Source organism: Idiotropiscis lumnitzeri, unplaced genomic scaffold (assembly GCF_059441095.1).
Source record: "Idiotropiscis lumnitzeri isolate Australia: NSW breed Sydney's pygmy pipehorse unplaced genomic scaffold, RoL_Ilum_1.0 HiC_scaffold_31, whole genome shotgun sequence".
Lineage (NCBI taxonomy): Eukaryota > Metazoa > Chordata > Actinopteri > Syngnathiformes > Syngnathidae > Idiotropiscis > Idiotropiscis lumnitzeri.
Genome location: NW_028283569.1, coordinates 1502512 through 1521611, shown reverse-complemented (window position 1 = coordinate 1521611; position 19100 = coordinate 1502512). Strand labels below are relative to the sequence as shown.

The window sequence follows — 19100 nt, the reverse complement described above, 5'->3', positions numbered from 1 at the left end:
CTTACTGACAAGAGGTAGTATTTAGAATTTTAAAAAGTGCTTGAAAGGTTTTGTTCATGTAAAACCAACAGATTATGACATTATTATTATTATTTAAATCAGTATTAAACAGCATCAGCATAGGTTAAAGATATTATACAGACTATATACGATAAAAAAATACTAAACCACCCTTGCTTTTCCGTCATTTCTTGTATAAGTTAACACACAAATGTATAACATTTGTTTATACAAATATAACGATTAAAAAGTAGCTGATTAGAGTTTTAATTTTGTATTCATTAATCTGTAATAAAAATGGACATATTTTGGTTAATAAAATTAACAAGAAATAAAAGTAAAGGGTGTTCTAATACTTTTTTCAAGATTGTCCTAACATACATTTAATGTTTACAGTATATGTCTTCGGAAGAAGCGCAGCATTAGATTTTTTTTTTTGTTCTCTCTCTTTGACTTCTGAATTTGAATTTCTGTCACAGATGTGCTTGAATTCTATTTTGGATGATTTGTGTTAAACTGCACAAATATTTGAAGAGCCATAGAATTCAAGAATCACACCAGTGCTGCTACTCCTCCGAACGGGTGAACGCCCTTGATTAACAACCTGCGTTGAGGTGGCTTTTGAGATTCGTGGTGTGGGAGAAAAATCTCTGAAGGCATTCTTAGACTTCAAGAGAGGGTCCACAATTTTCAAAGATTCACTTCCGTCTGAATCAGAGGCCTCACTTGTATCCGGAATATATTCATCTCCACTGTCATCCGAGTTGGAGTAATAATGCTTATCCATTCCAAAGTCAGCCTGTTTTTTTAATCTAAAAAACAACAACAACGAAATATAAAGGATAGAAGGCAGGAGACCAATAAAATATATGCAATTTGCTTGTAAGATTCCCTGAAATCTATATGGGTTGTTTACCTGTATACTTTTGGTCCTCCTGAGCCTTGGGATAGTAATATGGTCTGGGTCTGAGGCGCAAAGTTCAGGGGCAGGATTTGACAATGATTCGTCAGAATCTGTGTCGTTATTCCAAGGAAGATTCAGCCCATATTTTTTGTCCAAGGGAGGAGACTGGGTTGCATCAGAGTCCAAGAGAAAATTGAGAACCCATTAAATACTTAATCCCCAGAGGAATCTGCACAGAAAAAGGTCTTAATTCTATTTGAAAAAAAAAAAAAAACTAAAATATTGATGAATGATATGACAAAATAATGTAATAACAAAATTAATTGACCGTAACAAAAAGCTCCCGGGAGGAAAACTACATTAAATGTTTTTTTAACAGGGCAGTGAAAATATTGGAAAATAAAAACGATAATAAATAAAATAATATAAAAAAAGAATTCAATGTGTATCGATGGACCCATATGAAATACTTATATCGCTATGTACTTATCAGCCATATCGCCCAGCCCAATATGTAACTGCAACTTCAAAACCTCGGGCCATAACAGGATTGTAACATGGGATGCATATCTTCATTCCTAAATTTGTAGATCCCGAGGAGGCTGCTCAATGGTCCTGGTAATCTAAACCTCAACCAATTCGGTCACAGCCAATGTTCTCCATCCTTGTTAAGAAGTTTTGAAATGATTTAATAGATATACTATTGCAAACTATACCAGAATTTTAGACATTTTAAACTTTTGATCACAATTTTACCTATTTTCTAAAAATCTGAAGAATCCACATGCCAAATCACCTGCTGTAGACACATAGGTTCTGTTCTGACAGATAATTCAGTTACAGGTTGTGTACTTAAAGCCAATAAGAGGGCAATGCAGCAGTCGACAACCTGACGAAAGCTTAAGTCTCCCAATGAGAGAACTGTAGTGGCTGGTAGGTTCTTAGATTGTAACATAGTAAAGACATATACTAGGCATAACTGTATATCATATGATGATGAGGGAAAATATTATTAGCTACGATTTATGTCCAGATATATTAGAAAACTTGTCCAACCAGCACAGGTCTATCTAACTGTAATTTTAACATCTCAAGACACGACAGGATGACCACATGATACGCATACCTCCTTTTCAGAGTCTGTCAAAACTTGAGAAGGCTGCTTCGATGTTCTGGTGGCATCAACCTCAGCCGATTCAGTCATTGTCGGTTGTCCTCCATCCTAATGAACAAGTTGAATATTAATTTAATGAATTAAAAAAAGAAAATGGATCAGAATTTTACACATTTTAGGCTTTGGCCACCCAAAACAAAAACTAACAAGTTCACGAATGAAACAAAACCAATTACTTTAGCGCATGACAATTAATCTTCAGTAGAGATATGTTGTGACTGATATTTCAGTCACAGGTTGTCTTTTGAACGCCACCAGGGGCGCAATGGAGCACAGGACAGCCAAAAGTCTTCTTGTCGGACACCTGTAGTGGCTGGTAGGTTCTAAGATTATAACATAGTAAAGGCACATACAACTCCTAACTGTATTTCATATGATAATGAAGGAAAAGATGATTAGCTATGATTTATGTCAACAATAAAAATGGCTCTACGGGGTCCCCACAAACACAAACCTGACAGTTGGGTGTCAGATGGCCAACATACCTGACACGCAATTCAACTCAACTGGACCCCACAACACAAGAAAAAGCTGAGTGAGCCTCAAACCAGACATACACATTCACTGACAAATATCCTGTGACACCAGATATATTAGAAGTCTTGTCTAATCAGCACACGTCTATCTAACTGCAATTTTAACATCTCGAGACACGACAGGATGAGTACACGATACGCATACCTCCATTTCTGAGTCTGTAAAGCCTGGAGGAGGCTGCTTCGATGTTTTAGTAGCATCATAAATTTATTGAATTAATTATATTTGAGGTTGGATAAGATTTTTACACATTTTAAGCCTTAGCCACCCAAAACAAAACATAAGCTCATGAATGAAATAAAACTAATTAATTTCGCCCATGCCAATTAATCTTCTGTAGACGCGTGTTGTGACCAGTGTTGTTTTTGGCAGGCATTTTAGATTTTGTCCAAGTCATTTGGACAAAGTGCTGATTTGTTTACATCACATTTAGTCATCCCAATTCGTTATAGTTTTAGTCAACGAAAACTAAAAAAAGGGTTTTAGTCCAGTTTTAATCGACGGAAACGCAAAAAAAGTTTTACCCTAGTTTTCGTCAATTTATTCACAAAGGTTTTAGTCCAAGCGGCACGGTGGCCCAACTGGTTAGCAGGATGGCCTCACAATATTGAGGTCGTAGGTACGATTCTGGCTCCGGCCTTCCTGCGTGGGTTTCCTCTGGGTAATTCGGTTTCCTCCCATATTCTTAAAACATGCATGGCAAGTTGCTTGGACACTCTAATTGCCCCTAGGCATGAGTGTGAGCGTGGATGGTTGTTCGTCTATGTATGCCCTGCGATTGGCTGGACACCAATTCAAGGGTGTACCTCGCCTACTGCCGAAGACAGCTGGGATCGGCTCCAACACCCCCCGCGACCCTAGTGAGGAGAAGCGGTACAGATAACGGATGGATGGATGGATGGGTTTAAGTCCATTTGAGTTAAAACAAGGCATTCAAGGTTTCCACCCAATAACAAAGACTTTTGGATGGACTACAAAGGATTCTTCATTACAAACAGAAAAAAGTGGCAACAGTGGAATCAATGCTCACTGCTCCAAAATAAGCAGAGAAGCAAAACATTTTGTTGGGCAACTGTTGTGGCTTTATTTCACTAAAAGCAGCATAAAATAATTTATGAACCACATGCTAACAATTTTGTCTCGTCAACGAAAAAAATTCATGTACATCACGTCATGTTTTCGTCATAAAAGAACCTCGTTTAGCTTGTCATCGTCATTAAAAAAGGGGCGTTAACGAAGTATTTTCGTCATAGTCATCAGTGACGAAAACAACACTGGTTGTGACTGATATTTCAGTCCCAGGTTGTCTCCTGAACACCACCAATTGGGCAAGGGGGCGCAGGAAAGCCTGGGGTCTTCTATTTTTACAGTATAGAAAGGCTAAATATCAAATTGAAACAGTGTTTTATATCATGAATATACAGGGTTGGTGCTGGTTCTGGTAGGGAAACCACAACATAAAGATGTCCTTAATTAGTCCCACAATGGGGATATTTGCAATATGGCATATGATGGCCTAACAGGGCCACCGCCCAGAAAAGAGTAACGCAGAACTTTGTAATACTGTCACTCCCTGACCAGTTCGTTGTTCCTGAAGAGCCAAACTTTGACTCAGACCCACAAATTTGAATTACAGATAGTGGACAATGGAGAACTCCCCCAGTCAGTCAGCATGTTCAACTTCCATAGAAACCTCAACATACATTTATTAGATTGCCAAACTAATTGGAAACTACATCACCAGAACACCACAAGTGGGCTCTGTTATTGTACTTAAAGATGCATCTTACAAACCTGTGTTCTCCAAGGCCAGCTGGTCCATAGTCTTAAGTTATTTCTTCGCCAACATCAATGTCTCGGAGCGCAAACAGACAGAGGTGTGGTCTGTCCTCTGTTGTCTTCTTCTTCATTTTACAGTTGGGGTGCATGTGGTCATCATTAACCAGTCTTCCCAGACTGCCATCTTCTTGAGCGGCATCAACACTTAAAATAGATTTAAAAAAAAAAAAAAACAATTATTCAATCAATGTCAGAAATTAATCTTTGAGACAATCTTGTGTACACAAAACATAAAAATAGGAAATCCACAATTTTTAAATCTTCTAAATCAAATCATACAAGAAATTTCTATTGGAATCAGACCCTATTAACAGCTTGTCTTTGAGACTTCATGGTCTATATTTTCATTTGTACAGATTCAACGCATGAATAAAAGTAATTACCGTATTTTCGCAGTCATAAGCAAACAAAGCGCCCTGTCAGTCGATGCGTCCATTAAATGGACAAAGTACCACTCACGTCCATCAGCCCTTGTCATCAACGAGCTGTTGGAAGTGCATGTTAGCACACCCTGCTGGGCAAAGAGTGAGTTGTCCATGCTTACAATCGACCGTGACAAATACACCATCTGACTATAATGTTTGGGTGATGGTGTTGGAAAAAGCTGGACAAAGGGCAGCTGTCCACAATGTTTTAGTCTGTCTTATCATTTATGTTATTGCAAGCAAGAAACGTCCCAGGTTTAGACAACAGACAAAAAGTCCAAAGCATAACAGCACATCTCTTTAAACAGCCATGCAAATCTCTCTAAACAGCTATGGGATTGTGGGTCTCTGCTCCCAGAATGCATTGCTTGAATTAGCTAAGGCTGAGTGGCTTTTGTATTATTTTCATTTTTTTTGGGTATATTGATGGCATGAGAGATACATGTTTGTGTTAATCTTATTTCTATGTTTCATTGTTTGCTTGTATGATGAGTTTTTTATTTTTTTTTGAAACCGTGACTCTAAGGAGTGTGGTGAGCAGCCAAGTCCCTCCCCTGACGTTGCTTTGTAGGCTATTGCCAATGCACCTAATATTGGCCTGAGCCATTGTCAGCTATTGTCAATAGAGACTTGGCGTCTGCTGCAACAATGGGGTGATTGCTCATGTTATTGGGGCATAGTAGGCTGCTATCGGCTGTGTCAGTGTGGGCAGCTCTGCCAAGTTCATGCTATGCTAACAGCAGCTGTGCTATCGTCTTGTCAGGCGGTGCGTCCAGTATATGTTACAAAGACAGAAATAGCGGCCTCAACAGGTGTTGCGCCCTTTGACACGGCGCGTCTTTTGGGTGCGAAAATACGGTATACATTTTTGCTTAGAGAATGATTTTTCCCCTAACACTTATGGGATGAGTATGTGTTTATTTTTTTAAATAAAAACAAAAATAAGATAACATCTCAATCTTTGCCTCACCTCCAAGTTTTTTCTTGCCGGCGGAAGTCAAACAAAAAGACAGTGCCTCTTCCATCCATCTTCCTGCGTTGAGATTTATCAGAATCTATCAATTTTCCTCTGTACTCCATAATAAAGAATAAAGTCGTCTTTCCTGAAAGGGGCCTTGGTAAATACTCCTCGACCTAGTTAACAGGGAAATCAAGATAGCTTCGTCATATTTTTAAGCACACAAATAAGGAGTCATCATATTCATTTGGGCCACTATACTAATGTAGGGTGGTTTGAAACATTGCTTCTTGTGAGGGATAGAGCAGAGCCCTTCTTTATGATTTTAAAGGAACAGACCAGCCAAAATTCATTTTCCAGCATTGCATTAGCCAGTATGTATTAGGACTGAAAGTACAAATGTCAATGGCACCTGGTTACGTAAAAAAAAAACTTTAAGATTATTTAGTTTCATAACAATGACATACACTGTATACACAGTCATATTGGATCGCGTCACGTGATCTCTGTGACGTATAACGTGCTTTACACTAGACTATCAATATCGGACTTGTTCACTGGTCTATTGTGGTATAAAAATGCCGGAGGGCGTCATCAAGTACAGCCTTAATTTAGGTAGAACTCCTACCATCAGGTTTCACGCTCACTGAAATAACTTGAAACTGACAAAAGAAAAGGTCAAGACACTCTTAATGTAAAATAACCACTTAAAAAACGATGTCAGCTTGGTTATCAGAAAACAATAATATATCTTAGCAAAAGCGTTAACATCATACCTTTAAATGAGTTTATATACTTCGCTTCTAACTCTGCAATCTTGTCCAGACCCTTGACTGCATGTTCAATAGTATCCTGCTTTGGGGACTTCCTGCATCTCAGGGAAGGCATTGTTTATTCTATAAAGAAAAAAGACAGTTTTGTGTTGAGAATTATTAATACTATAGGCTAAATGGAGTTTTAACAATATCAGTGTAAGAAAAATAAATTATAAATTAAAAAAATATCAATCCCTCCATCCCAATTAATGATTTCAACCATAATAGTTTATATTGAAGTTTAAACAACAGACAGACAGATTTATGCAGTGTGACTACAAAAATCTTACCAAAATTGCATTCACAGTAACCTTTGCTTTAAGAATCATGTAATTAACCAGTGAACATCGTGTCTTACACAAAAATTAATGACAGAAATTATCATGGTACTTGCATTCTGTTGTTCTATAACAAAAGTGCAAGCTGTTAGCTCCGCAAAGCTAACGCAACAAGCTAGCGTCCCTCGTGCTCACATTCAATGCAAACCTGACCACCGGATGAAAATACGCGTCGGTTTAGTTCTTTAAATGAGTAAAAGCACCATGACGTTTTATAATTATTCAATGCTTAACTGGAACTCGTCAATTATGTCGATGTAGGAGCACATGTTTGCTAGGCCAGTGTTGTAGGCCCACATCCATGGTGCTACTTTGTATAGTGTTTTCCACACAACTATCTCTAACCATGAACAAATGCACTCGAGGCATGTTTTGAATAAAAACAAACGAAAAACACTTACCTCTCCGTTTCAACAGCAGTTCGAACTTCGAAGTGGTGATATTCTCCAGCGTTAAGCACCTGCTCGAACTGCGAATAGGTCAAATTCAACAGCGTCTTTTTTCTGTCTTAATAAGGACGCGATGAGAGGAGGAGCGCTTGCCTTTTCGTCAGCACGCCCCGCGCGGGTGGTGCTGCTTTATCACTCTCTATCTGTGCCCGCCCGCCGGCATGTCGATAGAAAAATAATATTCCTTCAAACATTACTTTCATCTTCTTAACGTTTTGTAGTGAATTTAACAGGTTCACCACTTTTTTCAAATACACCAATGGAAAACAGGTCTTAATTGAGGAAACATACAAAGAGCGTCTCACAAACACCTTATGATGAGCAATGTAATTTGATCACGTTTTTTGTCACTGCCTGGACGTCGGTTCACTGGCCTGGTGGCAGTGGCTTGTAGACACTGTCACTGAGTGGGAACGGATCTCAAGGTGGGTCAAACTAACCCAAGCAGTGGATCGGTCCGTTTTTTAAATTTATTAATTTTTTTATTTTATGTATTTATTTATTATTTAATACAAGGGCTTCGGCTCACTACCAGTGGGCGGGACCAAAGAATTTGGGTTTCCTTTGAGCTAGGAGGCAGTCAAAGGCAGTCCAATCCCCGGCAACATAAAGCGCCTAGCTCTGGGGACATGGAATGTCATTTCTCTGGTAGGGAATGAACCCGAGCTGGTGTGTGACTAGACCAGTGGTTCTCAATTATTTCCTGTCATGCCCCCCCTACCAAGAAGAAAACAATTCGCACCCCCCCCACCACAATTTTTTTTTACATTTCGTACTAATGTACATGTTCTTTGCATATTAATGTTAGATTGTCAATAAAATATCTTACCTTAACAAAGCTAAATTGATAAAAAAATATATCATTTTGAGAACGACTATTGTGAGGATCTCGAAACTCAGTACTCTGTGGTGCTAATATTGATGAGATGATAAATATGTTGAAGCCACAGAACAAAAAGATTAGATATTGTTTGGAAATTAATGACGTACATAACAAAGGAATATCAGCCTTGATTGGAGTACATTACTGCATTTAAATTTTTAATAAAAATGAAACAATTATTGATGTTATGACCACTATGAAGAATTTAAAAAAACAATATATAGGGATAATTATAGTTTTCATTTTGTTATGTTTAGTCTGTTCATGTTGCATTATTTTTATGACAAAGATGATGGTTAATCGTAGGTTTGTTGCCCAAATTTACCGTTACAACCTGATTAATGTTGAGAATGACGAACTCAAACTGGACACTAAAACGTAAAAACACATGGACTTCTTGCCCCTGTCCACACACGTGCACACACACACACACCATACACGAAGATCCGGGAGGTAAGGACGGCTGTCCTCTCCTACAACGAGGCAAGGGCCTCCACCAAGTCACCCCAGGGACAAGTTTTATTCCCTGATGGTCATCAAATTATGAGGATCTCATTCTACGCCGGAAGGGAGGAGGGGAATTTTTCCCTAATGTGAGGTTTTCGCTCCTCCACTGATGATCACACTGTTGTATGATTTCATTATGATGATCTGTCTTAAAGCCGTAAGGACATGATTTTTAAATCCACAACAGGGGGGAAATGTAAGATGGGCTGAGGATAGGTAATCAGTTTGTGTATTCATAATCATGTTTTTATACACTCATTAATGTTTAACACACACAGAGACACTTACTTGTTATTTTAACACACACACACACAGACACCGTATCCTGAAGATGTGTTTAGTTAAACTGACCTTGGGTTATGATTTTCTGCCTGCTGGAGTCCCTGGTGATTAGTTATTGATGCTTTAGTTAAACTGACCTTTATACCGTGAGTTATTGATGTTTTCTGTCTCTTGGTGATTAGTTGTTGATGCTTTTCTGTCTTCTGGTGATTAGTTATTGATGAGTTAGTTTCAATAAAAAGGCAGAACGGAGGGTGAGAGTCAGAGGGTGTGCGGGATTGAACTGGCAAGACGGCTGTTTCGCCTCCTGGCTCCCTCTCCCATTCTGAATGGCACAAAACGAAAACTTTAGTAAGTTATTTCAGTCTAAAAAAAGGCGTCAGGGCATTTTTAAACCGGACAGTAAGTCGTCACTGTCTTGGTTCCTTTTTGTGCCTTGACCCATCCCGGAATTATTGAAAGGATGCAGTCCTATTTACAGGCCCCAGTGACACCCCAGGTTTCTGTTGTTTGTACGAGGGCGCTTAATAGGTACTGCTATTCACAATCGTCTTAGGCTGTTTCTTTGCAGAAGTTTATGGACAATGTGTAGTGCTGTAGGATGCAGTCTAGAGCATTCTTGACATTGAAGCTTTTGTTTCCAGCAACTGCTAATGCGACCGTGCATCAAACATGCAAAACACAGACCCTTGCTCCTCAAGAAGTCAATCTTATCCTTGTGATGCTTTCTCCTAAATTCCTTACAAATTGTGAGACTGTTGCTCTCCATTACAATTAGCACATGGTTTGGCAATAGCATCCACTGAAACAGGTTCTGCCTTTGGCGTGGTGGTTTTGTTGTTTTCCATCTTGGCGGGCACAATGACTGTTGTGAAGACTTTCTTTGATTTTGGTGTTTCTGTGTGTTGTGATTTTGTTTTCTGTTTTATAGAATCTTTCGTGCTTGTCAACAAAGTCAACAAAATCCTTAAACTTCACTCTTCTATTTGTTCTTTCTTGGAGATTGGAGGCAAATTTTCTCCAAGATTCTATAAGTCTGTATGGAAGTTTGTTTGCCAATGCCTTTATATTAGCCATGTTGTCCAAGTCCTCCATGTAATTAACATCTGCCATTATGTTCAAACAGCCCATAAGGAATAATGTGAAAGACTGAAGTGCAACACCATCTTCAGACTTGATTGTTGGCCAATCCATGGCTTCCTTTAAATATGCTTCTGCTATCATGAAGTCATCACCATAAAACTCCTTCAAGATTTGTTTTGCTTTGGTATATCCTGTCAGAGGTTCCATATGGATGCAGCTCTTCACCAACTCATGTGGTTGTTCACTAGTATACTGCAGCTAAAATTGAAGATGATCACGGTTATCACTTGTACGGCCTTCAATCCCATGTTCAATGGCACCTATACAGGTTTTATAATGCAGAGGGTCGCCTTTAAACGTAGGAATGGAAAGTTCGGGAAGTAGCGATGCTTTTTGACTCTTTGCTAAGTATTCTGCGACACTGGCTTGCTGTGAGATTGCTTGGCAAAGGCCATCAAGCACATGTCCCTGTTGTTCTCTACTTTCTGTCTGATGTGGAAATCTAGCCATTGGAATAGTCGAAGTGGGAGCATTTCAGGTCAACACTGCTTGTTGCTCTGATAGGCTGTGATGGTAATTGAATGTTTTTCCTTGTTTAAATTGTAACACACTCATCAGGAATGTGGATACCATCCTCCTGGGTATTTTCATATCTTCTCAAGACATCCAATTTAGCATCAGACTCAGGGAGTGCCGTTTGCATTGCATGCATTTGCTTCTTTGCCTTAATTGCAGCTTCTTCTTGCTCAAGTGCCAACCTTTGTTGTAAATCAGCAGCCTTTGCCTTTAAACATGCTCGTTCCATTTGAGCCTTTAATTTAATTGAAGACGTTGACAGAAGTGAGCTTCTGTCTGTTAGATTCTTTACTTCTACTTCTATGGGTGTAGTTAGTTGATGCAGATCTACTATCATCAGGTGATATTTGTTTATTGCATCCTTCCTCTGCACGTTTCAAAACGTCCTTCTTCCATTGCTCACATTTCCATTAATTACATTTTTTGGATCAAACCAGTTATTTTGGTCATCGGCAAAATCCTCTTCAGTCTTTAAATTTTGCACACCGGAATTGAGGTCCACAAATTCTTGCTCCATGCCGCTAAAGCAAACACGAAGCTCAGTTTTTTACAGCGTCAACATTTGCATCATCCTCCATCAATTGTTCAATTTGACGTTGCATGGAGGTCAATTGAGCAAATTTGCACCTGCGTGCCTGCATCCGTTTAGGCTTGTGATCTTCTACAGCTTTTCTCCGTCATTTTTAATGTCCGCTTTCCACTGTCTTGTTCCTCCATGTCAATCCACAATCAAGCAAACAAAAACGTCAAACTGACTGTAGCGTCTCAATTTGTAGGTCAGCTGAATGACGATCAAAGTTTTAAGCAGTTTACTCACGCACCTGTTACGTGCACGTCCTTGTTAACTCGCGATGCTTGTCAAGTATGGACGCATGCTAACAGCTAGCAGCTCATTGTCCCGACTGGAAAGTTGCTCCTTAGCTGTGATGTGCCTAGGGTTACACTATCTATCATTAACAAACACAGCCAGCCCTCCTCTTTCCTCTTACCGCTTTCCAGTGTCCTGTCCGCAAGTAGTATTTGGAAGCCGTCAAATTCCACGACGGTGTCCGGCGTTAGGTCTGTTAGCCATGAATCCGTGAACATCAGCAAGCTAGCTCATTGGAAGTTCCTCTCGTGCCGCGTCCATTTTCTTGGGAAGGTATCTAACATTTCCCATAAAAACGGACAGGAGGACGGGGTGGTCACGCCTCCTCTTTGCCTGGCGTTTCGCCCCCGCGCGACATCCCCCGTCTCTTCCTCCTCAACTCGTGGGGGATATCGGGTCTCGCTCCGGGAGTCGGCACGGGGTTAGCACGAAGTGCTAACAGCTGATCTCTTGTGTAAACGATTGATCCGTAGCTCCCAGTGACATCTCCGGACACGATCACGCAAAAAACAGCCCCCAGCAGCAATAAAACCACCGCAATTTGGATGTCCATTGCTGCGATGAGGTAAAATAAATAAAACTGGGTAAAGGAAAAAACACGCGAAAAAGGCTCAAATAGTGAGCCGTGCTGCTTTAGCAGGTAGCCACTCGCGTGGTGACGGAACCGTAAAAACAAATGTGGTCCCATCAAAATCTGATGGGATATTTAAAAATAAAAGCGTGAAAATTTGCTTATTTGTCTGTCGTCACCAATGATTAAAAAAATTAAAATCATTACAAAATCCTCAAGCTATCGTGATACCAGACAAGTTCTGCGGGACACCAGACCACCCCAGTTGTCCACAAAAAGTGGTCACTTCAAAATTTGATGTGGCATTTAAAAATAAAAAAATCACCTGAAATATGCACTGTGATCAACACTGATTTAAAAGAAAAATCTTTAAAAAATATCCTCAAACTATCGTGATACCAAACCAGGATTGGGGATACTAGACCACACCAGCTGTCCACCAAAAGTGGTCACATCAAAATGTGATGTGGCACTTCAAAATAAAAGTAGCCTGAAATTCGCTTATTTCACGGTCATCACCACTGAGTTAAAAAAAAAATAGCTCGAGCTATCGTGATACCAGACCAGTTTTGTGGGACACGAGACTACCCCAGCTGTCCATAAAAAGTGGTCCCATCGAAATCTAATTTGTAATTTCAAACTAAAAGTTGCCTGAAATCTGCACATTTCACTGTCATCATGCCTGACTTTAAAATTTCATTAAAAAATATCCTCTAGCTATGGTAATACCAAACCAGGTTTGGAGGACACAAGACAACACAGCTTTCCACCAAAAGTAGTCCCATCAAAATGTAAGGAGGCATTTTAAAATAAAAGAGCTGGAGCTGTCGTAATACCAGACTAGTTTTGTTGGACACTAGACGACCCCAGCTGTTCATCAAAAATGGTCCCATCAAAATCTGATGTGTAATTTCACAATAAAAAAAAAACCCACCTGAAATATGCACATTTCATTGTCATCAACACTGATTTTAAAATAATCATTTCAAAATACCCTCGAGCTATCGTGATATCAGACCCATTTTGGGGGACACTAGACAACCCCAGTTGTCCATCAAATGCGGTCCCACCAAAATGTGATACGGCATTTCAAAATAAAAGTAGCCTTAAATCAGCATACATCACTGTTATCAGGCCTGACTAAAATATCATGACAAAATATCCTCCAGCTATCATGATACCAGACAAGACATATTTCACTGTCATCACCATTGATTTAAAAAAATTAATTAAAAACTAGAGCTGCGAGCAGCTATAAAGAGCCCTCGCCACCCGGACAACGTTGGGGTACTGGCACGTTGGAAATGTGAAATATTTCCGAGAAATAACGTGAGGAATCTTCAAGAGGAATTTGCTTGTAGTTAAAGTTAGAGCAGCTTTTGTTTTCAAAGCCTCGTCAATGTTTGAAGTAAATTTGTTGGCAGGCACTACAGGTGCATCAAATCAAAGACTAATAGACTGAAAAACATTTTCTTTCCGAGAGCCATCACCATTCTGAACTCTCACACACATGCACACACACACGACCACCCTTACCTTGCTGAACAGCGACGTATTGTGTTGTATTTCTCCAATTTCATACTATTTTCCATCACAATATTTATTCTCTTATTTATCTAATTTATATATTTGATTAAATTATTGTTGTATTGCACTGGAGAGGGGAGCTCCCTAATCTTGTTGCACACTGTACAATGACAATAAAAGGATTTCGGATTCTGATAAATTTAGAATGGCCGACTTCCTGTTCAATTTAGCATACGGCTCCATGAGACTTTTTATTAGGTCTTGGCTTTGTACACACTTCATCAAATTTTCAGTTTGGTGAAACAGAGATATGGGGCTGTTTTTTTTTGTTGTTTTTTTTTTTCTAGGGGGCGATAGCGAGCCATTTTTAAACAACTGTACGACAAAATAATAAAATATTGTGAATATTGAATCAACTCCCGGTTGAGTGGACGCTGGCACGTTTGGCTGCCACTGCTCACCGGTAACTCTCAGAAATTTTTTGGATCCGCTTGTTGTACCTGCTTTAGCAGTTTACAATCCCTCCAGTTACAGTGATTTTATTTATTATTATCTGTATGTTGAGCGATCCCGATTCTCATGAATGCCACCCACCGATTGCATAGTCGCTGACGCGTCTACTGTGGCTAAAGTTTAGCTTACCTATCAAAGTTAGCACCTGTCTGCCATGTGGACCCGCAGGCCAGTCTGCTTCTCGCACTTCTGCCTGTTCCTGTCATGTCATCAACCTGTGTCAGGACAACTTCAATCCACTGCCGCTGAACTCCGCTGGATTTACCGACACATGCCCGAGGGAAACGCACCACCACCACTGCTCCTCCTCCCGAACATCGCTCGTCGACCCTTGAAGGATTGTATGGCAATTACCGGCATTTTAAACATTTATGGGACAGAATGTCAATTATTTAATTTAGCAGGTTTATATTTACTGAATATGCTATGATCGCAAAATTCCGGACGAACTGGCGAGGCTGCCCGGCTCACCGTGGCTTGTCATCGGGACCGGGAGGCGGCGCAGGCGACGCAGAGAGAGGAAGCAGAAGCGGGGCTGCAGGTCCGGTGTCTTGCAACGGCTGCGACGGCAGCCCCATAGGCAACCACTGCCGAGTCTGTACCTCACCAACGCCAGATCCGTGGTCCACAAAATCGACGACCTGGGATTACAAATCCTGGGAAACCGCTATGTGCGAGACAGCAGTGTGATCGTCGTCACGGAATCCTGGCTGCACGCAGACGTCCCCGATGCTAGCATCCAGCTGGCCGGGCGCTCGCTACATCGCGCGGATCGGACAAGGGACACCGGTAAGAGACGGGGCGGGGTGGCTCTGTGTTTACGTGCATGAGAACTGGTGCGGCGATAGCACGATCGTCGAGAAGCACTCTTCCCCCGACATCGAGTTCATGTCCGTTAAATGCCGGCCTTATTTTCTCCCGAGGGAGCTAACGGTCGTGATTGTCACAGCTGTTTACATCCCTCCCGACGCTAGCACTAGCACGGCGCTCTCGCTACTCGCGTGCGTCATCAATAAACATCAGTGGGCCCACCCTGATGGCGTTCACGTAGTAGCGGGAGACTTTAATAAGGCCAATTTAAAGACTGTACTCCCAGAGTTTCACCAGCATGTCAAGTGCCCAACGAGGGGAGACAACACTCTCGACCATGTGTACTCGAACATCAAGCACGCATACAGGGCCCTCCCACTCGCCCCCCTCGGCCAGTCAGACCACCTGTCCTTGCAGCTCGCACCTGCATACATCCCTCTCAGGCGCAGATTCAGGCCCACCACAAAGACTGTGAAAACCTGGCGTGACGGCGCCATGAGTGAATTACAGGACTGCTTTCAAGACACAAACTGGGGCCTCTTTGATCATCAGGACCTTGATGTCTACACACATTGTGTAGTGGACTACATCAAGTTCTGCATGGAAACTGTGTCCCTACACAGGACTATACGGACCTTCCCAAATGCGAAGCCCTGGATGTCCAGCAGGGTTCGCTCTCTCCTCAAGGCCCGTGACGCTGCCTTCAGGTCAGGCGACAAAGCCCAGTACAGGGTGGCTCGTGCTGACCTGAGCAAAGGCATCAAGCTAGCCAAGGCAACCTACAAGGGGAGGCTGGAGGCCCACCTTGCCAGTAACAGACCACGGGAGGTGTGGCAGGGTCTACGGAGCATCACCAACTTCCGTGGCAGCAGCACGACCTCTGCAGACCCGAGTGCATCGCTGGCAGAGGAGCTTAACTGCTTCTTTGCTCGCTTTGACTCGCCCCAACCGTCACACCCCCGCACTTCATGCTCCAACTCCCCCCCACTCACCGTAGAGGAACACGATGTGAGGCGCGCGCTCCTGGCTGTTAACCCCAGGAAAGCTACTGGACCCGACGGAATACCAGGCAAGGTCCTCAAAACATGTGCCCACCAACTGTCACATGTATTCTGCAGGATCTTCAACCGCTCCCTGGCTCAAGCAGTCATCCCCTCCTGCTTGAAAACTTCCATCATTATTCCTGTCCCCAAAAAGTCACCAGCCGTCCACCTGAATGACTACCGTCCTGTTGCTCTCACACCAGTCATCATGAAGTGCTTCGAGAGGCTGGTTCTCCAGCACATCAGGGACTGCCTTCCTCCCACTCTGGACCCCTACCAGTTTGCATACTGGGCTAACAGATCCACTGAGGACGCCATCAACACTGCTCTGCATGTTGTGCTGGGCCACCTGGAACAACAGCAGAGCTATGCAAGGATGCTCTTTGTGGACTACAGCTTGGCATTCAACACAATCATCCCAGACATCCACGTCGCCAAACTTGACATTCTCGGCCTCCCTGCCCTCACACGCATCTGGATTAAGGACTTTCTGACCAACAGACCCCAGACTGTGTTGCTCGGCCCCTACACGTCCTCCACCTGCATGCTGAGCACCGGTTCCCCTCAAGGATGCGTGCTGAGCCCTCTCCTATACGCCCTCTACACCTACGACTGCAGCCCGGCCCATGGCAACAACACCATCATCAAGTTTGCTGACGACGCGACAGTGGTCGGTCTGATCTCGGAAGGTGACGAGACAGCCTACAGAGAGGAGGTAAAGAGACTGACAGCTTGGTGCAAGGACAACAGACTGCACCTTAACACTGCAAAAACAAAGGAGATTGTCGTCGACTTCAGGAGGAACAAGACGGTGCCGCCCCCCCTCTGCATCGAAGGCGTGTGTGTGGAGAGGGTCCACACGTTCAAGTTCCTGGGAGTACAGATCTCCGACGACCTTTCTTGGACTCACAACACCACAGCAGTGGTAAAGAAGGTCCACCAGCGTCTGCACTTCCTGAGAGTCCTCAGGAAATTCAACCTGGACAGGAAGCTGCTGCTAGCCTTCTACCACTCGTCCATTGAGAGCCTGTTGACGTACTGTGTCTCCACCTGGTACAGCGGCTGCACTGAGGCCGACAGAGTGAGGCTCCAGAGGACAGTCAAAACAGCGCAAAGGATTATTGGCTGCCCTCTCCCCTCACTGTCGGACATCTACACCGCCCGGTGCCTCAGAAGGGCTCTCAACATCGTCAAAGACAATACCCACCCAAACTCACACCTGTTCGACCTGTTGCCCTCTGGCAGGCGCTACAGATGCATCAAATCGAGGACCAATAGACTGAGAAACAGTTGCTTTCCGAGAGCCATCTCCATTCTGAACTCTCACACACACACGAGAACACCCTTACCTTGCAGAACAGCATCGTGATGTGTTTTTATATACCCTATTCTGTACTAAATTCCATTGCACTCTCTTATTTATTAATCTAATTTATATATTTGTCTGTCTTATTGTTGTATTGCACTGGAGAGGGGAGCCTTCTAATCTCGTTGCACACTTGAGTACAATGACAATAAAGGGATTTCTAATTCTAATTCTAATTCTACTACGCATAGGAATGACTGATTGTAGTCATGGTCTTTACTGATTTATGATATTATTTTCACATGCTAAAGTTATATTACTTAGTTTATAAATGTGTGAACATAGTATTTTCATGACCTACACTCACATTCACATCATACATATTCAGTCTGCACATTACAAACTGATGACAAGCCAGACAGCACTTCATGGACAAATATGACAAAGCACATTCTCCACATAGGACATAGAGATGCAAACATACCAAATTGGGCACTGGATTTAGTTTTAAAATCGCTGCATTGGCTCCCCGTGTGTTTCAGGATTGATTTTAAGGTTCTTCAATTAGTTTTTAAATGCCTTAACGGTCTTGGGCCATCCTCGCGGACCCTGAGGTCCTCTGGCACCGGCCTGTTAATTATTCCTCGGGTGAGGACTGGAACACATGGCGAGGCTGCATTCAGCCATTCTGGTCCTCGTCTATGGAATAGCCTGCCGGAGGACATCAGGTCCGCAGAGACTGTTGATATTTTTAAAAGGAGGCTCAAGACCAGACCTGGGCATTGCACGGCCCGCGGGCCACATCCGGCCCGCCGGGTGGCACTGACTGGCCCGTATGACAGACCTGGGCATTGTATGGCCCGGGCCACATACCTTTGGTTGACTCTGACCGCGAGTGGAAGGTTAATTGGAAATTTCAAAATAAACATACTTTTTAATTTCACCTCATTCATGGGCGAAAGCTGCACTGCTTTTATTCTGAAATTGTTTTTTTTTTTTATTCCCGCACAATGTGCGTCGCACATAATGACGTAATGCGTTTATCAAGACATGCGCGCGATTGAATCACAACAAGACAACGTTCGTCCTCAAAAATGTCCGCTCAGGCTACAAAAAGAAAGGTAGATGCCGAATGTAGAATTTTCAACAAAAATTGGACAGCGAAGTATTTATTTACTGAAGTTAGACGTAAAGCTGTGTGTTTAGTTTGCGGGGAGCAGATCGCCGTGTTGAAGGACTACAATTTGAGTCGGCATTACCAGACGAAACATGCAGAGAAATATAAAAACGGCACCAGATAACAATGAACTGGGACACTTTTTCTCAAAATCACAGTTCAGTGACAGTCAATATGTTGTATCTTGCTTAATGTTTGGTGCAAAAAGACAATATTGTGATGTCTTTAAAATGCTCAGAACCTTTACACAACTATCCAACAGTATATGGAACTCAAAATGTGTTTTGAAGTGAATGTGACAGAATATGTTTACTAATATGAGTCACAAATAGTAAAAAATGTTAATATTATGTCTACCATTGTGTTGAGAAATTTGAATGAATACATTTTTGTAAGGCAACCTCATTTTTTCAGTTTATTTGGTATTTAGTTTCATTGCTTAACTTTAATGCCAGCTTGTCAAAACAGTGCTATTTACTGCTTTTTAAAAAAGAAATACAATTAATATTATGCAG

General features: G+C 42.0%; 1 long non-coding RNA gene across 1 annotated transcript; it reads right to left on the bottom strand.

Moving 5' to 3' along the window:
- Positions 1-112: 112 nt before the first annotated feature.
- On the bottom strand, positions 113-7522 carry LOC148315949 (uncharacterized). Its single transcript, XR_015840501.1, has 7 exons — positions 7392-7522; positions 6614-6733; positions 5850-6013; positions 4410-4598; positions 2031-2126; positions 917-1069; positions 113-812 (listed from the first exon to the last, which is right to left on the bottom strand). It is a non-coding gene; the product is annotated as an uncharacterized LOC148315949 (long non-coding RNA).
- Between the last annotated feature and the right edge of the window lie 11578 nt (positions 7523-19100).